This window comes from Corvus hawaiiensis, chromosome Z, assembly GCF_020740725.1.
Source record: "Corvus hawaiiensis isolate bCorHaw1 chromosome Z, bCorHaw1.pri.cur, whole genome shotgun sequence".
Classification (NCBI taxonomy): domain Eukaryota; kingdom Metazoa; phylum Chordata; class Aves; order Passeriformes; family Corvidae; genus Corvus; species Corvus hawaiiensis.
Window position 1 is genome coordinate 62,394,046 of NC_063255.1, and position 26,351 is coordinate 62,420,396.

A 26,351-nucleotide genomic window follows, 5' to 3' on the forward strand; every position below is an offset into this window, starting at 1 on the left:
TCACTACAATACAATGACATTGCTCTCCACAGCTTCCTGAAAGGAGGTTGTAAACAGGGGGGGATCAGTCTCTTCTGCCACGTTTCCAGTGAAAGGACAATAGAAAACAGCCTCAAGTGGCGCTGGGTTAGATAGTAGAAATTTTTTTTACTGAAAGAGTGGTTAGGCATTGGAATAAGTTGCCCAAGGAGGTGGTGAGTCACAATCTGTCAAAATGTTCAAGAGGCATAGATCTTGAGGATATGGTTTAGGAGTGATTATGGTGGTGCTAGGTTGACAGCTGGACTAGAAAATTTGAAAATCTTTTTGAACTTTGATGATTCTGTGATTCTGTCTCTGGATTCTGCAAGTTAATTGTGGAAAGTAGGTTAAAGAACCATCTGTAGGGGAGGGTTCATAACCTATCTCAAGTAAAGAGAGTTGTACATGGAGTAACTACACTTCTATTCTCCAAAGTAGCCAGAGTGTTCTTAAATTTAATTCCTGTTTCCTACAGGAAAACAGATGAACTCTGGACACCCTATGGTAAACTGTGATGAGAAAAAAACACCCTGAATTTCAAACAGCTTAAGGCTGGAGAACATGCTGTCTTTAAACTATCTAGTGTACTTCAGGTGGTAAAGTAGCAAACGATATTTAAATACTAACCAGCTTTTACAAAATTACGTCAACTCATTCAGTATTTTCTTTACCTCAATGCAGCAATAAAATTCCGATTACATACTTGATAGCTTTTATTTCTTACATTGCTATGATGTAAGAAATTCCTCTTTCAAAAGCATCTTGCTGCTCTTGGACACTGCCCTAAAGTAGAAACAAAATGAAAACAAAAAGTCACAAGTGACATGTAAGATATTTCAGCACTATGTTTATTGTATTCTGGCAGGATGGCAGCAGACTAAACCAAGATCCAGCTCAGTATGATGCCATGTTTGGTGGGGGGAGAAGAGCACTGCTGTAAAGGAAGATAGTGCAATTATGAAGGAGGCTGTCAGCTTTTACAGATGCATTCTCTTGTTCAAGGTAATTCTTTGTACTATTAATGTCACTAAAGGTATTTGGTGATATGAATTGATGGATTTAAAGATACAGTGGAAAAAATCTTGGTTTAAAACAACAAAAAGAGAGATAGAACTACTCTAAGGATTTTTTCTAAGTGTTCTAGTGGCAGCTAAGGCCACTAGCCTTAGCTAAGACCATTTTTGAGGAAATAATATGGTTATATTTTATACAGAATTCCTTTGTGTGTTTCTTTCTTGAAGAAACATGGGGAGGGGGGAGGAGAAGGTACAGTAAGCCCTGAATTTACTTTCTTTACTTGCCATACTCTCTAGGCAGACGAGGTGCTTTCCCTAGCAATTCTTTTTTGTGAGCTGAAATCAAATTTCTAGGTTAAAAAGTCTATTGCTTCAGTAGAGTTGATCTTACAACAACACAAAAAAGTACAGTTTATGGTTTTACATGGAAGTCACTATGATGAATTGAAGTATTTGCAGAAGAACATATTTTGACATTTGCGGAAGAACATATTTTGACATTGGAAGCCAAACTTCAAGATATTAGGCTTTATTCCAAATTGGATGAAACTCCAAGGTATTGGCAAGTAAAACCATTTAAGAAATCATCTCTTTCACATTCTTTATTTATATCCTTCACAGCATTTTCATGTGATTTTTCCAGTCAGATCACATCTAGTGAAAGATCTGGGGAGACAGCCAGAACTCTAAAGAGGCTAAACAAAGCTGTTTGGCCAGGTAAGTTTCACCTCCAGTTTCATTTTTGTGAATTTTTTAAAGTAAGCTCCACTCATATGGATCTTACTTTAAATTTACACTAGTATAACTCATTGCAGAACTTGGGTCCAAGTCCCCAGTGTGAATAAACAAAGCGATTGCCTTTTAAAGGTGAAGGCTTTGCCCCATGTTTACTGTGGACAACCAGTGAATATTATACTGCTATATGTTAATAGCTTTCTCCTTTTTCAGTTGTTTATTGCAAGCATAGGAGTTAGTACAACTATTTCAATATGTGCATCTTCCACAGAAGTTCCATTGACTCTACATCCTACTGCAGAGGTGACTTCTAAGTCTGTTGCTGCAGATGAGGACACGAGAAAATCTTAGAGTTTGAGAAAGTTCTGAACTTTTTTGAGACCTGTCTGAGGCCTAGAAGAAAAAGTGTAGAGTTTTAATTCCATTTCCATTCTAGAGGCTTAATTAATGTCATGATGACATCAGGAATGCATCAGTAATAGTGTTGGTGAGTCTGTTTATGCCGATGGGGACATAAGCAGAACCACAGGTACACCCACCCACACTTTGGACATTATTGAACCTTAGGTTTGTGAGCAGGTATCTCACTGTGGTTTACTTCTCTATAAAACAAGAATATTACGTATAAAAATGTGTTAAAAAAGAGTCAGAAATCCATTTATTGTTAGTGGCCTTATTGAGAGCGTGGCAGTCCTCAACTGCATATTACTGTGTGATTCTTCTCTTATCTTCAGTAAGCTGAACAGAGCTCTGACTGTTTTATCTTCTCTTGACCCCAGTCAATTACTTTTCTTCCTTCTTTTTAGAGAACTATGAGCCTAGAAGTCTTCTGTCTCTAAATGCTAAATTGAATTCTACCTGCAAATAAAGAGAGGCGATAACATAAATATATGGGGCCAAAACATAAATCGTGTCAGCTAGCTCATTTTTCCTCATAAATATATGGGGCCAAAACATAAATCATGTCAGCTAGCTCATTTTTCCTCATAAGCTCTGAAATAGAAGAAACCTTTTCAGTAATGTAGACTTTAACATATTCATCCAAACTGTTAGGGAAGCATGGAATGTTTTAATCTTCCTGTTTTGCCAAAACGAGCCTATGATGTCAAGAGTGATGCTGCCTTGGAAGTACAGCATATGCTTTGCCCTTGGGTTGCTTTACCAACTCAGAGGTTATACTGTGAGAATCAAGTACGATCAGTGTTAGCAGTCTAGCCATAGAGGAGCCTTAAAGTGAGACAATTAGCCAAGAGTGTAGCCACATGTCCTGGCAAATACGGACAGTGACTTATTTTAGTCTGAATGAAAATGTGTGCTCTGCAATGAAGAAGTGCTTTATGTAGTTTCAGATTAGAGCATCAATATGCACTGCAAAGCCTCCTGTGCTCTAAAAAGCTAACTATGTTTGACCTATATAGATGTGCATTGCTGGATTTCAAGGTTTCTTGACATACAACCTTGAAAGAAAAAGGGAGTTTGAATTAGATCTAGTGTATATTTTAGTGCAGAAGCTTTCAGTCACTTTGAAGGCTTAAAAAAATCTTTACATTTTGAAGGTCTGGAGAACTATCAAGAACTATCCTCCAGTGGCTTTTATAATTTTTATACAGTAGATTTTAAGAAGCAAAATGAAGCGTCTGGTTCTCTGTTTGCTCTTGTGAGCCTTTCTGTGTGATAACTTCTCTTCGGTGCACGTTCCTCATTCTCAGTACTACAGTGCTGGCACATTAATGTTCTGAAGGGAGGGAAGACATTCAGCAGGCAGTTCTGGAGGGAAAAGATTGATTACACCCTGATAATGCGATAATTAATTCAGAAGGTTGAAGTAATGAGAACCTGAGTACTGGTGCTAAGAAAATATGTGGGCGATACCCTCAAGAAAAACTTGTTTCATGCCTTCCTCACTCACTGACAAAGCAAGCTGAATACTCTCTTAGCCAGTAAAATGACCATCCCACTTCATCAACCTAGAGTTTGCTTTAGATACAAAGAATGTCTCAGGGCAGTTTTATTTTAAGGCCAAAAAACCTGCAGATCTAATTCTAGAGACTGTTGGTGAACTCTTTCAAAAACATGGCCTGGAAAGTGACCTAGTTCTCAAATGACATACCTCAAAAAAGTACAGGGAAGAAAACCGAGCTTGACCATTACTTCTGTGGAGTTTGACTATTCTGTTGCTACAACTTCTCTTCCACCTAGTCAATGGATTATAGTAAGAGTTATGAGATCATTGTTGAAGAGTACCATCATTCAGTTTCTCACCACCTTATAGTTACATATTATGAATTTTCAGGTCTTGATTCCTAAAAATGTTTTCTGATGTATGACAGTGGAGATTAAGGAGTTACTGGAATGTCCCTCTGTCTGACAGGGCTGTCAGGGTGAATTTTATTACCTCCCCACTGCGCCTTTCAGTTTGGCATCCTCATACATATTGTAAGTACAAAAATACACAAATATGAAAAGAAGACAACCAGATTTTCCTGAAAGATAATTACTCAGATAGTATCCTAGATAACAATTTATGAGTCATTGACATTATTCCAGACACCAGTAAATAAAACTAAATTTGTTGTAGAAACATGGTTAATAGGAGGGAATATTTCTGAATAAAAAATTTATATTCCTTTCAAAAAAATTATAGGTTTAAATTTTTTAAGTAAATCCTGATAATATGTAAAGAAAAACACATACAAATGACAGCAGACAATGGATCAGTTTTAACAGAGAATGGTTTGCAAAGGGGTTGGTAGGACAGAAGAGAGGACATTCCAGTTAGATTAAAAATTGGACTGATTAGGAGAAAATTAGTTTTTATCAGAAATGATGGATGTTACAATTGGTTTATGGCATATCCCATGGATTTGCTTTTCCAATAGCTTGGTCTATACAATGCTGGTTGTCACAACCAAAGCAAAAGATGCAACGATCTCCTGTTTGCTGATCTCATAGTCGGCATTTATTTTCTAAAGCAGTTCCAATAGCAAAAGCCTTCAACACTAAATACTAAGAAGCAGTTAGCTCACTAAAACTTCCTAAGTAAATCTGAATGTTGGGAAACATTGATAGGTGTTATTAGCACTTTTTTTGTGTGTTTGCTTCTGATGCTGTTGGCAAGGCATCTCAGTGCTCAACAAACCTCATCCGAAAACACCAGTATCATAAATTCCGCCATGATTATGGCTTCCCATTGTTTCTAGTGTATGTTTTTATAAGACAGTGATGAAAACATACTCATGTGTAGTAAATTCAACTGTTCAAGCACTTAAGTGTAAACAAACACATTCAAGTCTTGATCTATGAGTAACTGTTTTTCTAGTTATTTTCCATAATTTTTTTCATGTGTTTTGGTATTAGAAGACACTGACTTAAAATACTGAATTTTTCCATAGCTCAAGGAGTTCAGTAGTGAAGTTTGTCTGGATTATATATGTCCATAGCCAATATTTTGAGAGCATAAGCCTAGATAAGCAAATCATTGATCTTTCTACTGAGTCATTCAAAAGGCCTTCTCTCTGCATATACTAAGACTAGCAGCTGCTTACAACTTTAACCTATTGCTTTGCATCTTGTATTCAAAAGTCCATGTGCAAGATTTTAATTGTCAAAATTTTTTCTTTGTCTGCAGCTGAAAACTCATCAGGGTATTTGTTTACTTTTGCTTTTCTGTAAAATATATTTATATATTATATAAAATATATAATGTAATAATTTACATAAAATTTTATAAAAATGGAATATTATTTTAAAATTCTATTACATCATGCTGAATATTTTTATACTTTCATGTTAATACAGGTCTTCTGTACACTGATAGAAAAGCAGATCTCTCACTCAGCCTGTAAAGAGAATTTTATAAATCAGCTGGTGCTGTTCTGCCTTATGCTGTGAATAGGATATTAAATCTTTGCCTTTCCTTGAATCTTCATCAATTTATTTTATTCCTTTACACCAGACAAGCAGTCTTGTTATGGAAATGAAATCAGATCTGGGAAAAATTTATTTCACACTCATCTCAAATCCAGTGGAAAAAAATTACAGCCCATGTATTTAGGTGATTTTAACTGCAGAAATACAGGAATTTGAATGTTACTTAAGCTATCATGAGTTACTTTAAGGATAGGCTCAATAGGAAAAAGAACTGTCAGACAGGCCTTCTGAGGGACCAATTTCTGTTCATGGGACCTTTGTTCTCAAAGCTTATCTACAAAAACACTGTAGACCAGTGGTTTTTGCTCTGGAGCATTTCCAGGATGACAAGATACTCTCAGAGATACCAAACATTGAGATCTTGTTGCTTTTTGGAGATAATCACTGAGATTGGCACTTCCTGTGACTGATCTACCTCAGGCTGGGATGACTAGGATACCGAATATGACGTTTGCTGATGACTAAACTGGGAATCTATCCAGGTAGTCAATGTCCTTTTATACGGCTAAAGCTGAGTGAGATCAACTCCACCCCTAATGAAAAGTGTTGGATTTAAGAAATCTGTCCTGCTAATGCTCAGGCACAGTAAAGCTGACCCTCAGGTAAATGGAATGTCATTGAGGAGGACTCAGCACTAATCCCTGGGTTGTAAGTTGTAAATTATTACTGCTCTTAAGCCCTATATTAATGTGTGGTTATGTTGCCATATAGCCAGTGGTAAGGCAAAAACAATATGGTATTAATTCTCAGGAAAGACAGACTGGACAACAAAAAGCAAACACTAAAACAAAGAACATCTAACAGTCCCCCTAAGTACCTCAGTGCCTTCTCCATGTCACTATTCCATGCAAACTGGATCTGGAAGAGAGAGTGACATCACCAAAGGCATCATAGATCAGCCTGCATTCAGCACTGAGAAAAAGAAACTCTTTTTTGTAACTTGACAGAAAACTAGGTTTAACAGCTCTAAAAGACTGATCATGATCTTACATGAGTCTGAGGCTTTATCTGTTGAAAATTTAACTTCAAAAATTATGGGATTTAGAACCAAATGGATGCAGGTCTTGGTATTTGGGTCAACACAGGGGTTTGTTCCACTGTAGATGTGCAGATTCAAAATTTCCATTACTTTCAGTAACAAATTAAGTTCTAATGATGAACTCATTGTGGGCATCCAAATGAAAAACTATTCTTCATTCAGTCTTCTAGATAAGCATGGTGTTAAAAAAATGCTGAGATAATTCTGGACATTCATTGTGTCTTGGGACTGCTTGTCATAAAGCTTCAATACTGTCTGACAGAAAATTCAAGAGCTTCTTAATGCTGCTAGAAGAAAGTTTTAGGTTGCAGCATTTACTTTGGGGAATCTATTGACCCCAGGTTTTCCCTTTGCAAAGGTGATCTGAATCTTGTTATTGTTAGAGTTGTTGACATCAGTCAGCCTCTGACTTACTCAGGAAGGTCAGCCTCAGCTGGACCGCATGTAGTGTCCCCTGTGTGGCTGGGGGCTGGCCTGGGGGCACAGGTGTGGCATCACTCATGCTAGCTGTGCCTGATGCTGGAAAGGTCCCCACCCTTTGCACAGGGCTGGGCACTGCTCCCACACTGCCAATAGCTGCCAGTCAGGGGTTACGGGGCTGTTGTGGGCAGAGTGGGACCTTCAAACAAAGCTTATCAGCAAAGCCTTTTCATTGAGCCACACGGTTCAGAAAGAACCCCTTTGCTCTCCCAACTCCTCAGATCCAGTCCTAGCCACAGAGTTATGGCTAAGTGGCTCAACAGTTTATGTCTAAAGTTTAAACAGGTCTAATTGAACTTTTATATGATTTTATCCACAGAATTAAGGATGACAACCCCAATATATATTTATTTAAATATATTAAATGATTTCTTTAAATCCTTTCACCTTTGGAAGGTGTGCAAGAAGTGCTTGCTGTGTAAAAATGGGACGGGCCTTTTATAGTATAAAGTGATTGTCATTTTTATTATTTTATACATTTTTAGAATGTGTGTTGTCATGTTTACTCAGCAAAATATTCTTTGCTGCTGAAAAAGCTGTTATCAGCTCTTTTGTTTTGCTGCTTGAAAATTTTGAGTCTCATTTCCATAGCAGGGCCTGCACATCCTTGCTGCACCCAGGCTCAATCAGGGAGCATCTGTCTTGCATGTCCTCACAACTGGTTTGATAGTACGGTCAAGTAGGTCTCAGCATTCTTCAGTACTAAAACCAGCAGATCCTTCTTGCTTGATCCTATCACTGATAAGAAGAGCCTCCTTGCTCATCTATCACTGATAACTTGTAAGCCAGACAAAGTTTGAGCTGCTGTATCCTTGTTTAGACAGAACAACCTGCTACAAGTAAAGCAGTGCTGCTTGCTTTCACTGACTAAACTTAGGCTTACTCTTGTTTGTAATCAAAACATATCAGCCCTTGCCACTAGCTAGGTAGAGGGGTGTAAATATCAGAGAGACATACCAAAAGAGAACTAGTAAGTAAGATAGTTGCTTGTAACTTGTGAGCTATTAAGTGTAAATTTCCCAGGGAGTTTTAGGATATGTCCAAGAGAGGATGTCTCAAGGGTCTTTCCGTGCAACCAGCAGCAGTGCCACATTGCTTTAACAAAGCTATTGATACCCGTTGAAATTACTACAGGAGTTTCTACACTGAAAGGCACATTTCCCAGCAGGAATACATCAGCACAACTATATATCAGGGAGATTCAGAATGTTGCTCAGTTTCACATTGAACTTTTCATGCTCTAGCTAAAAAAGCTGATGGGCTTGTTTGTGCACAAGGACCAACCCAGCATAACAGTAACTGACAGGTGCACGAGAAAGTAACATAACAGCATGTGTTCAGGCTGTAATATGAATTAAGTTTTCTCCTTTTCAGGAGAAATTCTCCTTTACTCATTATATATCTTCTATGAAAACAAAAACATAAATAAAATGAAATAATTAAGTGTATAACTTGCTATATATATGTACATGTATATATATATATATATATATATATATATGTTCATATGCATATCCAAATATATAAAAAAACTTCTTAGTAGAGTCAATAGGAATCTCTAGATGCATAATCATGGACTAAACATACACATGCATTTGAAAAAGCACAATCTTGACATCTTATATATACCCTGTTCATATAAGGAAATCTGATTTCATTGCATTTTAGGACACTGGAACTAAACTTAATTTCAGGGTTGGGCACAAAAAATTTTTGGAAGGTATTTTTTTCAAAATCGAGGACTCAGAAAGTCCATTTAAAGGGGGGTGAAAGACATGTCTTTTTTTAATGAGATATTTAAATATAACACTTCAGGGTATGCTAAACAACATTATCAAGACACTAGCTAAATTATTACAGATGCAGATAAACTGCTAGGTCACACAGTCTGTACTTTTCTCCTGCTAGATCTATAAGATTTTCTTATGTGCATTTACAGATATTTTCTTACCAGAATTGAAGTATTGTGTGCAGCAAGTCTTCCCTTCACACTTAAACTTGGTTTCTTTAAGTTTATTGTAATATCATAAATTAAGATGACATTTTTTAATAACTAGTGAAGTAGCATTTTCAATGGTTCCAAAAATGATATTTGTGGTTTCATAGACAAAGGACTTGGGAATTTTTGGCCCCAAGCTGAAATGCCATAATTTTTGAGTAAAGAATTGTTGCTGATCTGTGAAGGCATATTGCACAATTATAGGACCGTTTTTCTGCAAAGATGACATATAAAGCACTATACATCTAATAGCTGGTGGAGATTGCCACACGTTGTTTCATGTGAAAAGAACTAATCCTACTGGACTAGGAAAAATCCCACTTTAATATCATTACATTTTAAAACTTAGATCATATTTAGAAAAATTAAATAATTCATGAGGGATCCATTTAGGAAATACTCACTCTTGGCCATAATTTACAAGGCAGCAGATTCCCCAGAGAGTAACAGAAAAAGAATGGAAGATTAGACAACATCACCATACAGTGTCCCATAGTTTGATCTGTGGAGTCCCATCTCCCAGTCAGATCAAAAACATTGACATGTGCTGAAGTCAAACAAAGATAGGCTTCTGGGCAAGTATGAATAGAGAAGCAAAGACTTCTTCCACTTCCATGAGCAAAGTAATTTTGGATTAGCTGCCATCTCAACCATAATGTTGAAATTCATAGAGATAAGGTAAATGGCAGAAAGGAAAAAAGGAATGTAAAGGAAAATACAACTGTTTGTTCCTACAGATGTGGACCACTGAACCTTGTATCACTGGAAAGATACCTTAAAAATCCCTAGTGCTCAGAGTTCAATTTTCAAATGAACCAGAAATTCAAACCTTTAACAATTGACAGCATCAGTATCTGTGCTAAATCCCTTTCAATTTCTTTCAGCACTGGCTTTGGAGGAAATTTATCATAATGTGTTCCTTCTGTACTGTTTCATACTGGCAGTTTTCCTGAGGAATGTAATTGGCAGCCAAGGCATCAGGGGGCATAGGGGTACAGTCCCATTGTATGCATATAATCATATATATACAACTGTGTGTAAGAAATATATTATGTACTCTGGTCTATTTGTCTATCTATCTATCTATCTATCTATCTATCTATCTATCTACCTACCTACCTACCTACCTACCTATCTATCTACTATGTCCTTTAAAAAAAAAAAACAGGCAAAGAGGAGTTTGGCTGCTCCAAATAAAATCAACTCTGAAGGAAGTTATATCTCATTGTCTTAATTTTGTAAGCAATTCATTTCATGCTGAGCTCCAGATTTCCAACAGAACAGAAATACTATTAATCAGGATATCCTACAACAGATCACCTTCAGATGTTAAATGAACTGTTGGGAGAAAAACAAAAGAAAGGAATATAAACTACCACTGCTTAAATGTTTATTGATCATGCAGAAACTTTCCACTTTGCCTAGAAAATATCTAGTAAATAGAGCTCCAAGACAGCTGAAAAACAGTGATTAATGTTAACATTAGCTCTCCTATTTCACCAAACTGAAATCTATATAAATGGGTCCAAACCAGAAAGCAAGGATATGTCACTATTGCCTAGGGTTCCAGCATAAATAACATTGCAGAAGACAGAAATACAGAAATATGAGGAATAGAATAACTGTTCCTAGAAACATAGAATCATTAAAGCTGGAAAAGACCTCAAGACCATTGAGTCCAACTATTACTCTTACATGCATTTCTACAAACTTTGCATACTTTGGTAATGAATTGAAAACTCTAAGCGAGATAACATCTGTGACCCTGAGGATCCTAAAACCAGAATTCCTTATAAAGGGTTCTGTGATGAAACTGCAAGACTGCAGAGCAAACATCCACCACACTTTCTTACTATACCTAGCAGACCAGAATAAGTAGTTTACACTTGTGATACACATATTTAAACTAAGTTAAATCAAAGGACTGGATTTCTTTTTTATCTCTTTCTCCAACAGAGTCATCATGTCTATTATGGACAGTTAAATGTGGTCATGAATATCTTAGTGAACAGCAATGTTAATTTTGGTTCCAGATATTTTATTGTCCAAGAGATGTTAGCAAACTAAATGGCAATGGAGTGAAGAGGAGCACTGGAAAAACTCATTTGAAAGCAAAGGTGATCAGGTTTGTTTCAAGTGAAGAATAGAAATAATGTAAAAGTAGTTATAGATCAAAATTTACAGCTAAGACTACTCTTTAATTGCCAGAAAATGTAGATAAACTTTTTTCCCTCATGGAACCTTTGTTCCTTCCATCTGCACATCTTCCTGGTAAAATCTGTTCCCTAAAGACAATTACATTCTATGCAGCTCTGAATAAAAAAGGAAGGAAAATATGAAAGGTTTGAATTTAAAGTATTTTCTTACCCAAAAGGAAATAAAAATGAATATTCAAAATAATCTTTTCGCTGGCCAAAATGCACCTTACATGTTTTTTAGACTCTTCCCTTAGATTTTGCTTGGTTTCTGCTATCAAGAATGCTTGTCATGGACAAGTTTTCATATGACCTGCTAATGCTATGCCCTGGCTCTTTATAAGTGTATGTGACAGTGATAAATAGAAATTAGACAACAGCATTCCTCAAAATTGTGCTCACTGGGATCTTGCATTTGTGTGGTCAGAACAAAACCTCATTTATTTTGCAGGGTTAATTTCTTCAGTCTTACTGCAGAGAGACAAGAGCAGAGAGAAATACAAAGTGGTATGTGTGTTACCCAAAGGGTAAAACTGCTTAAATAATGATATAGCCAGATTCAAATACCTTCAGGTTTGTTTCAAGTTATGGTCATAAGAAATGGTATTAGAAAGGGATATTTCTTCTGTGTTTGAAAATGAAATGCCCTCATATTAAAAGTAGTAAGATTTTACTAGCTTTCATGTAATATTTACTTATTTTTTCCTTCCTGGATGTCAGAAAATTTTTGAAGGTCATTATGAATTTGGCTGTAAACGCTATTAGCAGAACTTCTAAAATGTATTTGAAACCATTCTTCAACTAAATCATGGCCTAGGTAAAAACAAACAGAAACAATGAAACTGGTAATTCAGATGAATTACAGCTGATCAGAGAAAATGTGTTTCTGCTATGAGGAACAAAAACTATTTCATCAGCCATATTTGCTAAATGTAAATTACTGGGAAAAAAAAATAAAACTCTTTTTGATAGACTCCCTGGAAAAAAACCCCAAATCCAAAAGACTTTGGTACACATCAGCATGACAGCTGTAAATATCAGTATGAAAAGTTAGAAAGAGCAATTATTTATGTCGTCTTATTGCCCTAGATATCTTCTAGTTCTAATATAGAGCAACTTATATAATAAATATGTCCACTAGATGCCTATCTAGCTTCATCTTCTGTTGTATTTTTCAAGGGATTGGTAATTGTATAGAATCACAGAATCATAGAATATGCTGGGTTGGAAGGACCCATCAGGTCCATCAAGTCCACCTCCTTACTGTAGGACACCCCAAGAGTCACACCATGTGCCCGAGATTATTGTCCAAATGCTTCTTGAACTCTGTCAGGCTGGTGCTGTGGCCACTGTCCTGGGGAGCCCAGCCACCATATGGATGAAAAGCCTTTCTCTGACACCCAGCCTAAACCTCCCCTGACTCAGTTTCATGCAGTTTCCTCAAGACCTGTCACTGGTCACAAGAGTAAAGAGATTGGTCCCTGTCCCTCCACTTCCCCTAATGAAGATGTTGAAGATTGCAGTGAGTTTCCCCCCAGTCTCCTCCAGGCTGAACAAACCAAGTGACTTCAGCCACTCCTCCTACGGCTTCCCCTCAAAGCCCTTCACCATCCTCACTGGCCTCCTTTGGACACTCTCTAACAGTTTAATGTCTTTCTCATATTGCAGTGCCCCAAACTGCCCCAGCACTCGAGGTGAGGCTGCTCCAGCGCAGAGCAGAGCGGGACAATCCCCTCCCTTGCCAGGCTGGCGATGCTGTGCCTGATGCCCCCCAGGACAGGGCTGGCCCTCCTGGCTGCCAGGGCACTGCTGACTCATGTTCAGCTTGCCTCTGACCAGGACGCACTGGTCCCTTTCCATGGCACTGCTCTCCAGCACCTTATTTCCCAGTCTGTCCATACATCCAGGGTTGCCCCATCCCTGGTGCAGAATCCAGCACATTCCCTTGTTAAATTCCATATGGTTGGTGATTGCCCAGCCTTCCAATTTGTCAAGGTCTCTCTGCAGGGTCTCTCTGCCTTCCAGGGAGTCAACAACTCCACCCAATTTAGTGTTGGCAACCTTACTTAGTATTCCTCCAAGTGCAGCATTCAGGTTATAAATGAAGATGTTGAAGAGCACAGGGCCAAGGATGCAGGCCTGTGGAACCCCAGGATTCTTCTGGACAAAATGTCCAGCCCACAGCTGGATAAACACATCATGTGATGGGTGAGCAACTGGCTCACAGGTCGGGCACAAGGGGTTACAATGAATGGGGTGACATCAGACTGGGAACCTGTCACTAGTGGGGCAAGTTAATAAGGCAGTACCCACCTCTTGGAAGTTATTGAAATTTCTTTAAATGGAGCAAGTAGTTTTTCCAGGTTTGATACTGCCTGTCATTTCCCCAGTGTCATTTCACCTTGGGGACTGTGGTCAACTGAGAAAAACTGCAGGCACTCCATAGCTGCACTGCAGTAAGATATGCCAATTTCATACAATATGGTCTAGTCATCTACAAAAGATGAAAATCTCTGAAGAAAAACGAAATACATTCTGTCAGACTGTAAGGCTCCTGTACACTATGCTGTTCACTGAATGTAAATTGGCTAAAAGAATGGCTAAAAAAAATGGCTAAAAGAATGCCAGGGTAATAAAACACAATTCTGAAAGTTTCACAGTGTGTTGGCATAAGTTTGTGCTTCACCTATGTATTGTAAATATGCATGCGCAGCATCATTTTAGTTCCTGTATTTATGAAATTGAAGTAAAACATTAAGCCTGTCCAGTTCTGGTGCCCCTACAGTAGTGGCATATTTAACCACAGCCCTATGCAGCTGCTTGCTCAATCCCCCACCAGTGGGATTGGAGAGAGAATCAGAAGGGCAAAAGGTAGAAAAATCATGAACTGAGATAAAGACAATCAGTTGTGCACAGCAAAAGTTGTGCACAGAAACAAAGTAAAACAAGGAATTAATTCAATGATACCCATGGGCAGGCAGGTGTTCAGCCATCTCCAGGAGAGCAGGGTTCCATCACGCATAATGGTTAATTGGGAAGACAAACACTATCACTCCAAATGTTCCCCCCCCCCCCTTTTGTGTTTCTTTCCCCATTTTATACACTGAGCACGATGTTGCATGGTGTGGAATATCCCTGTGGTCAGCTCAGATCACCTGTCCCAGCTGTCTCTCCTCCCAAGCACCCAAGCATCCTCAACTTCCGGGAGTACAAAAAGCAGAAAAGGCCTTGACTCTGTGCAAGCCCTGCTCAGCAATAACAAAAACGTCTCTAAATTATCAACCTTGTGTTCAGCACAAATCCAAAACACAGCCCCACACCAGCCACTGTGAAGAAAGTTAACTCTACCCCAGTAAAAACCAGCACAAGTACCTAACAAAAGACACTATCAAAGCACATCTCTTGCTTTGATTACATATTCCACTTAGCTATCTGCCCTGCTGTACATCCTTTCTGCTCTGTTTGTAACTTCAGTGATGCATGCTGAACTGGAAAGCATCAAAAACAAAAATACAGAACACGTAAGAGGTCAAGCATATTGTTGGAGGTCATCAGTGTTTGCAGACATTAACATAGAAAACTGTTAATGAGACAAATGTTAAGATGAGCTAATCTGTGATGAACTTGCTGACAAATAAATCTCTAAATTGTTCCATAAAAAAAGAACAAGTAATCAAAAGTTTAGAAAAACAGTTTAAAAAAATTTTAAGCATGTGCAGAAATCACTGGAGTTGAAGGAGTTGACACAATAGTTTGTTGTATCCTGAAAAACATTAAACCAGTATCTCTCTAGCATTTGCTAACTGGTGTCTGATTTCATAGATGGTGGTTTTACCCTGTAAATATTTCTATATCATAATCTATCTTCATTATTAATAATAAAATCAGAGGTATCTTCAAAGGATCATGTATTAAGACTGGGGCAGGGGGTAAATTCAGTGCTAAAAATCCTAGTATTAGACTATAACAGCCTAGAGTGCTAGTACTGAGTTAGTTAGTGGGCTTGGATTGCATGCTTCTGTGGATGAGAAAGGACTCCAGATGAATGGAAATTTTTTAATTTTTTTTTTTAAATCACACGAATTTTTAGCCAACATTAATGTTTCTTTCTACAAGGAAAATGCATAAGATAAAATGGAGAGAAACATCTATGTTAAACTGCATAAATTTAATTCCTTTCATCAGCAAAAAATCAAAATTTCTCCAAAGTTATTTATCATGGTGAGATTTTGGAGTTTATTCAGGTTTCGGTGCTACCCAGACATTTGTTTCTATGTCTGTACTTCCACCACTGGCTCACATGAAGGCAAAGCATTTCATCCACATCAGCGCTCTTGCAGCACAATAATTACTGCGTCCTAGATTCTGGTTCTGCTACTTTCAATGAATGGCCCATTTTTTTTTTTTTTTGTAAGATTCTTAGAAGAAAAGCTCTTTCATAACAAATGTAAAACTTCAATTTTTGCCCTTAGTTTTCCAGCTGTGACAGCTGAATATTCTAATCAGCCCAAAGTTGGGCACATCGTAATTTTTATCCCTTTAATGTCACTTTTATCCCGATCTCAGTGATTAGTTTTGTGCCAGAGCAGTGAACATTATGAAAATGAACTTTTTATGTAACCATAATTTTAACTATAGTTATTAATATTTCACTTAATGGTGCATAGGAAAAGAGTTGTAGAAAACATTTCTGCATGTGACTATTAAGAAGAGAGTGTTTGTTAATGGATATTTCTTTCAGAAATTAGAAAGATTCACACAAAAATTCTGTACCTTCAAACTGCTCTACTGAGTATGAGGTCACTATGCACGGGACTTTTTCAATAAGTCTGTTTATTAGAGGATTAGATGTTTCCCACATGTCTTTACCTGAGTTCACCCTAAAGCCTTTCACTCACCAGCTGTCAGGAAGATGATGATTGTTGTGCCCTTTGCTGCAGCACAGAGAACCAGGCCTTCCAGAACAGCTGCCTGACTTATGCTGCTGTTGCCTTTTCTGCTCCACACTCTTCAAGTCTGAATAAACTATCCTATGGTTTTCCACAACCTCATGGCTAGTTGTAAGTTCTCTGAAGCCATAGCATTCCAGCTCCTCTACCTTGCTTTACAAATCAAAGGCTACTTTATTGTTTCATGAGCTCCAGACAACTCTTTGAGCTCCGTTTTCAGCTTAGTGCAATTACAAAATACCCCGCTGTGTGCAAGCACAGACTACACTGATGTTTTTAGACAGACAATCTCAAGTGACAAAAACAAAAGTTTCCTCAACTTACTCCTTTATTTCTTTCTAACGCTTTCCCCTTTCTCAGACAGTGGAGACATTCCCCTCACAGACTGAGACTAGCTTCTGAGCCATCTTGAAAGTTTCCCTCTCTTTTCCAGGTTTTCGATAATTAGGGAAACTGGAAACCTCTGGCGAATGCTACAGTATAAAAAGTACTCTTAAAATTCAGGCTTCTCTAAAGTCACAGTGATGGAGAAACCAACTATGTCACATACACTTCATTTGCAGACTGCAAAAACTCCTTTCTGTATGGAAAAGTTTAGATTTTCCTCTCATGTAAACTGAGGAACCCGTAACTTAATCTGCTCAAGAGACATGAATGTGCCAAAGTGGAAAGGGAAAAGTTAGGATTGATTTATTTCACACACATCCCTACTGTTTGACTTCTGTTTTGAGAAATCTGGCATCAAAACTGTTCTGTTTTCCTCTTATCTGCAAATCTTTTTGACAAACCAGTCAGACAGACACTGTAAAACTCAGGATGGATAAGCTTCTTCAGCAGTGGCATTTCTGGTATTTTAGTGTTTATATAGAGTGGAGTTTCAGTCCATGTGATTCAGTGGAAAAGCGTAATGAGGCTGTATGCCTTTCAGACTTTCAGTTTCCCACCGTGAGCTGTGTTAGTTATCCAAAAGCAAATCATAAAGAAGAAACAACACATTTATCCTAGTAACACAAAGGTTTTTTTTCCTGTTACATTGTTAAGCTATGAGGATGGCGCACCACCAAACAGCTAAACACAGCATTGTGTTGAAGAATCCTTAAAGAGACATTTGGTGAAGATTTACCTTCTTAGCACTTGCTTAGTCCTTTTGAATATCATTTCCATTGCCACGTGTTTTGTGGAATGGTGTGTGTCAGTGGGGCTACTGACAAAGAAACAGGGAGAAATATATTTGCAAGAAGTGCATGTGAGAGCTCCTTAAAGTCACTGCTTTTGGAACTCTTCATGGTGCAGTGATCGGTAGATGGGCTTTTTGGGGCTGCAGAAGGAAGCTTCTCAGGCATGGTGCAAAAGTATATCTGGAATGAGGGCTTTTTTATGTATATATTGAAAAGAAGTTTCAAAACGAAAGGTAACTTTGGATTCTCTACTAATCTTTGAGTCCAAATATTACTGAATGAATAAAGTTTATGCCTAACAGGTGCTTAAGTACTTAAAGATGTACCTCAATGGAGAGTAACTTCTTAAAAAATGTGCAGTCTAACTTTACGAAGGTGTTCGATATTAACTAGGTCTTGATGTATTCCTTAATTTCACTGAAGTATCTTAGAAGTGCATATCAATATGGCTCGCAAACTCTGACTGGGGGCCAATAAAAATCTTCAAAAACCTAAATCCATTTTAAATGTATAAACAAATGTATTTGTCTAAAATTTTTTTCCCTTTCTTTCATATTAGTAAAGGTATCAACAATGTGTTGGTATGCTAATGGGCCAGCAGTAATCCATCTGGATTCCCTGTGTAATGACATGAGCATCTTCTAAGAGAACCTATAATAGAAATGTCCCATAGTCTTTGTCATTGGCTTTTGAAATTAGCATGACCCAATCTGAACAAATCCAGAGAGAGAGAAAAGTTTGAAAAATTTTACTGTTAATAGTAAATATTTTAATGAAAGATAAAGCCTTAGTTTGAATTGTAGAAGAGAAACTAAAAGCTTGCCATTTTTATGTTCAGACCTGTATGTACAATAATGAGTTCTGAAAGAAAAAACTATTTTAATAGGACTCCATATGATTTTTTTCCTGATTATGTATTTGATTCCAAAGGAAATATTTCAGTTATCCTTGTCTAGAGGTTTCCTGAGCAGGCTGGTACAAGATGCTAGCATTTTCAAGAACAAGAACACAGAAATTCACAGATTACTGAGGAAACAAATGGAATTCTGGAATATTTTAAAGCTAGATGTTTTTCTGGGGTTAAAAGATAAAGGGTAGTTTGCATTCCACAAGTAGTGTATTTATTAAAAGAGATAAAAGATGCTATGCATATAAGGTAAGGATTCTTAGGAGCAGCAGAAAGCAGTAAAACTGTGTCTGAAACACAAATATTTCCTGATAGCATTAGTAGCAAGGGCAGTCATTAATTTCCAGTAGATTTGGTCAATTTGTTTCTCCTACCAGTTCCCTCCAGAAGCATGGTTACAATCCTAAATCAGCAGAGTAAGTTTTATAGTATCTAAACCAGCATGTGAGGACTATGTTATTAAGGTCAAGGTGTAACATTTTAAAATAAATACGCTGTTGATCCATGATTTAAAAACCTTACCCAGTCTGATACTTCCTAATAACTAGTGCCTGTTGAGATAATAGAAAACTTGTAAAGTCCTGTACCAAGTTCTGCTACCTAAGAGCTGCACTAACTTATATTACTTGACACCCTGCCGAAAATGCAGCTAATTGGTAACAGGGTCTCCTATGCTAAAGGCAGACACCTATCTTAGTTTGAGAAAAATGGAAGTGACATTTGACAAATACCAAACTTCCCTGGTTACAAAAGAGAAAATCAGAAAGGGATACAACTTGCTGCTTACAAACCTCAATTCATAAAATCTGTATTGTTATAAAAGAAAACAGACACCTTTTGCAGGAAAAAACAGCTGAGTACTGTTTCCTGGAGACTGAAATTACGTTTACAAGAAGGATCCCGAAGCTAAAATAGGATTATTTGTCACAGACGAAACAAATTTTGTGATTTCTTTTTAAAACACCTACCATTTGACCCAACTGCATTGCTGAAGTATAGGACAAGGTGTTCCTATGCATTCTGTAAGGGAGAATTGTGGGACCACATCTTCATACTGTCATTGACTCATTTAATTTCTGAGTTTAGTCATCCATAACTCATGATTTAAGAAACTGCAGACAGCGGAAACTGATAAGAAAATAGGTTATATAAAAGCTTTGTGAATAGAAAAACAACCCCGGCTTTCCTTGAGATGGTTGAATAACTCTTACTTACTTTGAAAGGCTTTCATCATGTTATTACATAATTGTCTTGTGTAATGTGATGCATACAGATACACACAGAAAGGAGAAGAGACCTGTGGCTGTTGCCATCACGTAGAGAATCTTGTTAATCTTGTATGTTTTTTATATTTCTAGATTTTAACTCAAGGATATACTGTGACTGGAATTTCTAACCTTGTAAAATTCTTTGAATAAGTAGCAATATATTATGCTTTAATTGTTATGCTTGCACAATAGACCTAGCCATGCGTATCCTTAGAAACCCATATCTTACTTGTCTTTTCACAGGGCTGAACAAAGACACAATTTTACAGATGACAGAGGTGACATAAGTGGCTTCGAATATTCAGCCTTCCAGAGAGTGATCAAAACATTCTGAGTTTTGGAATGAATTATAGAAAGTAAAGTATAATAAAGAGGCATTCCATGTGCTCTAAAAGCAAAGATTAGTGATAAGAGCAAATCCACTCCTGCTTAAAACAGGAAAAAACTTATTCAGGTTTACTGTCGCTCTTAGTTCACAAGGATTTTCTGTTACAGTTCATTGGTCTACTCAATCTATTTTTAATTAAAACTACTTGCTACCCTAGGTTTACACTAATCCCTGAGAATTATAGACACAAACAGATATGTAAACAAGAAGAGAGAAAATAGTTACTGATAGCTACTCATGGAGATCTGAGCTCTTTCAGGTTATCATGCATGAGTTTCAAAAGTGAGGATTAATGCACAGGTGGGCATTTAAGATTTTGTTTCCAAGTAACCTCAAAGCATGAATGTCCACAGTTTCTCTCTGGTCTGCATCTGAATAGCTACAGCAAACCAATGCAAGGGAGTGAGGGGGTGTGAGAGGCAGTGGGAGAATGAAAGGAGGATAGGAGGGAAAGGATGCAAAGGAGAGAAGGACGCTCACTTAGCAGTATGTTTTGACTGTTGTGCTCTCCCCATTAAATATTCCCAAGCATTCTTCCTCGAAGTATAAATAGTTCTGTTTCTGTTCAGGGCTGCTGTATGCTGCATTGAGGCAGGTCACAAACAAGGACCACTCTCATGGTATATTTAATGAATTTTTGAATGATAATCATTTCAGATTTGCTCTGCTTCTTGCTGATTCAGCAAGTAAAACATCTGTATTTACCACATAGATATAAACTGAAATGCGTTCAGTTATCACTGGACTTTAAAATCGTCATGTCTCCTAGGTGTATCCTGTGGGGAGCATAAAGGAAATTGAACCACAGAAAAGACTGTCATGTTGATATCATCAGGGATTCTCATGGTTACAGAGACAGGTAAACCTGCACAAATAATTTCAACCTAGAAATGAAAGGAAGAAAGACCTAAACACATATTATTTAATGATAACAAGATCATTTATTAAGATGAAGCTTTGCTCTTAGTTTTGAACCATCATAAAATTAAACCACCATGCATATTTGTAAAGATCATCTACAAAATATTCCTGTTGCTGCCAGCAGAATATAGATGGGGAAAATACTGTTTATGACAGTGTAGCTGCTTTCTTTCTTCTCTTCTAAAACCTATTGTTTGAGAAAGTATTGTACACATAAATGGTACAAGAAATGGAGTTGCCTTTGCTCATTTATTAAATGGCTATCAAGGGAAAGCTTTCAAAGCAGTAAACAACTTTTGATTCTCCACTGAGTTAAGATGAACATCTTTATAGATGTCCTCTAAAAATGTTCTTATCTGGTCCTAGGTATGTGGATTAAACTTGGAACAAATTGGCAGCAAAGTTTTTGTTGTTCCTTGCTAATGTCTTGTCAGGAAACAAAAACATTTGTCTGTATGACAGCCACACGAAATTATAAAATGAAGTATTATTTTTATACTGTTTATCATCTTGCTTTGCATAAGACTGTTTTTTTAGTGGACAGAAAGACAAAATAATAATTACACAAAACCAATTGAAAGAAACAGAGAAAAGATGAAATGGGAAACAGAACTGCATTAAGTACCTTCATGTGTGCACTACAATCTAAACTAACCTCACTTAAAATCCTGACTTTCATAAGATTGAAACCCCCTGGCTGGGACCACAGAAGTCAACGCATCTGGTTTGTTTAGCTCCTTCACCAGCAATCAGGATGCCAAGTTTTGATAATTATACTTTGTTAACTGGAGGAAAGGCCTCTCTAATGCTCCCTGATTAACAGCTGTGATAGCAGCCTCATGAGACCACTTACCAGTCAGTCCTTCCTTTCTGCTATATTCTTGTTTGTATGCAAAGATTTGGTCTACTGACTTGAATAATTGTGCCTTCAATGGCATGTATCAGAGCAATTTACAAACAAGCATTCATTAATAAGAACAAAAGAGTAGGGGATTAACTATTTTAGTTTATCATTTTTTAACATCCTTATTACTGATTTGGAGTACTAAACCAACACCAAGCCATTGACAAATAGAAATACAGTATTAATTCCCTATATATGTTATTCATTCCTTCACTTTCCATCATATAATTAAAATTATCTGTGGACTTAAGACCAACACATTTTAACAGAAATTCAATAATTCTTACAAGTTTGGAAAACTTTACTGTCTTCTAGTCCAAACAGCTAAAAGAGAAAAGGCTTATAATACAAAAAATAAAAGAAAGAGATTAGGAACACAAACTTTTAGATAATAAACACTTTATAAAGGAAAAGAGAAAATTATTTTTTTTAAATATATGCTTTAGTTATGGAATATTGTCTTCTGGAACATTTTTATGTCTCTTTCAATTGAGTAGTTTAGAAAGACCATCTGGAAACAGATTTCAAAAAAAAGTGCTATGTAAAATTGATTTATTGAGATTAGTTGTCCAAATGGTTTGTACTTGCGCAAAATGTCCACGGCAGCAGTAGCTAAAGAAAGCCATCAGAAAGTAGCATTTTAGTCTTCCTAATACTCAAGAGAGATACTTTGTGATCTCTAGGCTCTCTACTGATAAACAGGAAACCTCTAACAGGTGATACAGCAGCTATTCTTGAAACAACAATGAAGGGTTGTTTAACATCAGAAATGTTTTAATTGTGAAGGAAGGACTGATGCTGGAAGCCTGGGAGCCTCCAGGAAGCCTGGAGGAAGCCACTCAGGCTTTAGCCTCAGGCTGTTTAAAAGGTTAAGGCATAAAAAGAAACTATCCGTTGCTGGGGAAATGAATAGCAGTTTGGGAATGGGAAAATCCCTGGGATACAATGCTGCTGCTCCTACGTCAATCATGTTTTCCAAAAATCAGAACGGCTATTCCACATTTCAACTACCTTTTCCAACTACATTATCCCAGCTTTGCAGAATACAGAAATAAAACCTTGAATGACTAGATAGCTAATTCTTAAATTTCTCTCAAGTTCAGGAGAGCAAAGCCCATGAGATATCTTAATACTTATAGTAATTTCATATAGTTTGACCAGTCTCTTCTTCTGGAATGAAAATATGCCTAATAGGTAACATGCGAGAAGTGAAGTACCCAGTGTCTGTGTCATACTGTCAGCTTGTAGACCTCAGAACCTGCACTGTTCATGGCAAAAATGTGTAGTACTGTGGCTTTTTGCCTCCTGAATTAGCTCACACGAAAAATAAAGAAATCTCAGCCACAAGCACTACAATAGGCTGAGCTCTGAAGCATGATCTGAAACTTTCCCAGTCCACAAGCAGAAATTAAGTTCTGAGCAACAGTACAACACAGGTATTTTTGCACTAAACCCATCATTTCTGTTTGAATTACAGTGTATCTTTTAAAAAGACAGCTTGTATTGATTTAGGAGTTTCAGGTGGCATAGAAATCATTCCACTGTTATTACAGTGCTTTATTTTTAGTTGGCATTCACCTCCACCAGCTTACTTCTCTTGATCTCTTTGCGCTTTCTTTTCTGCTAAAATCCATAAATCATTCCTATGTAGATACTTTGAAAATGAGATCAAGTCACAGGCTAACCTCCTGTTGGATTATTTGATGGATTGATACCTTAAATCTTCCACAGTAGAAGGATCTTAAATCTTACCCTTCATAGTCCATTATTCAGATTTCAGACCATCTCAGTAGACTTTTCTAATTTTATATATTGCTTTTAAATATGTCTGTCAGACACAGTAATAGCCTCACTGATGCTATAAAGTGTAAGAGCATTTTCCTCCTTCTCCTAATATTCTTCGGCTGCTCTATTCTCAGGCAGTATTTGAGACATGTTTCTCTAGATTCTTCTTAACTCAAAGGTCACCTTTTTAAAAAAAGGTGGAAATTTTAAGAAAGCAGGACATTCTTGGTGAAATTTTTCCACTTATCTTTTCAACTGAGTTTGTCCATTCAATAGAGGCTATACTAATTGTATGGTGTGTTTTTAAAATCAGAATATGTGAACTGAGCCAAAAATGTTCTTAGCCTGATTCCCTGAACAGTGAAGATATCATCCTACTCTGCAGCACTGTTTTATGTATTAAAAAATATGGTCCTCAGTCAATGGAGGACCACAGCGTTACTCTGCAGCACTTTCCTCTCAAGTTATAAATATTTCTTCAACCTCATATAGCTGTTCAAACAAATGTGAAAAACAAAATGCTACATGTGATTAAGCACACCTGGTGCAATCTTTCCCTCAAACATCTTTTCTCTCTGAATGCTAAGAGAAACACGTGGCTTTGAGCACAAAACATGGGGACTGAAATTTTACACACTGCACTGTTTTAGTTGAAACAGTGTGGAAAACAGATAGCACTTCCCTTTCCTTCGAAAATGAAAGGAGAAGAAAACCGACCCCATCTTGCCATATGGGTGGGAAGGGCAGAGGAAAAAGAATGTGACAGTGGTTGTATCTGCCTGTTGGACAAAAGCTTCTTGCTGTATATACTGCATAGTGCAAGAGGTAGTGCCCCATTGCACACCTATAAAAACATTGAACCAAAACACAGCTGCTTTTTTGAGGCCATGATGAAAAAAAACACTGAGGCAATCTATATGGAAACATAAAAAAAGTGCTTTTTGAATTTTACCTCAAAGTGGTTTATAGATGAGGACTCTTCTATCACCAAACTGATGCTCTGGAGATGGAATTACTTGTCCAAGGTTTGAAAAAAGTTTAAGACAGAGCTGGTCTCACAAGCATTCAAGCTTCTGTACCTTCATTTGGGAGCTATAAGTGAGATTGTAAATTATCCAGATTTAAACCCTTGGGATAAGACCATTGCTCTGGGATATTTGAAAAAGCACCTAACACATTTTGACAAAATAATCGTTATGTTTGGCTTCTATAGTGAACACCTAAAAATCCATGACAGTACAACATGCAAATCATTTCTCAAGAACAGTGAATAACTCAGTGAAATTACAGAAAAACAAGTCTGAATCTTTCATCGCAGAATTCCTGAACCAATCTCTACAACTCTTGAGATTTTATGTATGGTGATTGAACTTACCCTACTGCGTCTTATTACAGAAGCAAACCTACCAAAGTATGTTTCAATGTTATTTATTATTAGGTATGCTCAAACATTTTCATTTGATTGGTTCTGCTGGAAAACATTTTTTTTTTTAAATGGAAATGTTTTCATTCTGTGAATTCTTGCTGCAGTAACAGCAGGGCTTAATTTACCTGTTTTCTAAAGTAGGGTACAAAGTCACCTTGTTCCCAGCGATGTGCCAGACTTGCAGCCCAAAGCAGCCAGAAAGGATTCCAGGCACCTGTCAGGATGTTTTTTCTTCTCCACAAGGTTTTGCAGGATTGGTGAATTTTGACACACCCTGCTTCCAGACTGTCTTAGGAAGGGAATTCTCCATATAGCTCTTGAAAAAAGAGGACATGAGATTATTGGATAAAAAGTATACAGAAGTTTGCTGTTCCACAAGGAAGAATCCAGCCTTTTCCACTAAACATGAAGGTGTGGAATGCCTTCAACAATACCAGTATGTACGGTGCATGTACCAAACTTCATAAAGCCAAACCATAACTCCATACTGACATCTAACTTCCTGAGTAATGTCTTTCAAGAAAAGTCTTCACTTTCCTGAAGTCCCTTTTGATGCAGGATAGGTCTTTGTCAATATCCATGACACCTTGGATCAAACTCCATGATAGGAGGCTACAAAAGGTTTCAGAGCAACAGTTTTCAGAGGTACCATTTTAACCTTCCAAGGCTTTCTCTGTTTTGGGTTTTTTATTGGCTTTTTTGGGTTGTTGTGGGTTTTTTGTTTTGTTTGGTTTGGGTTTTTTTCTTAAAAAATAAAAAAAAAATCCTAAACCAACCCCCCTAATTCAATAAATCCAAACTTTGAAACTTTAAAGCATCGCCCTGTTTTTTCTTTTGTTATGAAAACCATTTAGTATGTTCTAAGCATCTAAAACCTTTATGGGAATATTTCTACATCCTATTTGTAATACAGTGTCAAGTAAAACATTATTTTCTCTTCAGCTCATAAACACCATGTCATCAGTGGTCCTTCATTAACAAGAAAGTGAAATCCAGACCTGTGCTTGATAAAACTGATGCCTTCCTACTTTCCATATAAAGCTGTCTTATACATTTTCTCATTCCTTAAGAAACAAGTCTTTTCAAGGTTATTATTAATCTACAAACTCTTTCCAAGCACTGTTATTAAATTCCTTTTGATACTTGCTCAGAACAACTCAGAGAGTGGTAATTTTGCATTGCCCCAGCCTCCTTTTTCAACAACATTGTG

At 37.1% G+C, this 26,351-nt stretch overlaps 1 long non-coding RNA gene across 2 annotated transcripts in view; it reads left to right on the plus strand.

Moving 5' to 3' along the window:
• The first annotated feature begins 889 nt into the window (after positions 1-889).
• Positions 890-26,351, plus strand: part of LOC125320356 — a 43,273-nt gene continuing 17,811 nt past the window's right edge. Inside the window, exons 1-2 of one of the 2 annotated variants that reach the window (XR_007201081.1) lie at positions 890-1,023; positions 1,659-1,754. This is a non-coding gene — a long non-coding RNA (uncharacterized LOC125320356). The remainder of the gene's footprint in view (positions 1,024-1,658; positions 1,755-26,351) is intronic. The other variant, XR_007201082.1, reaches the window with a different exon arrangement.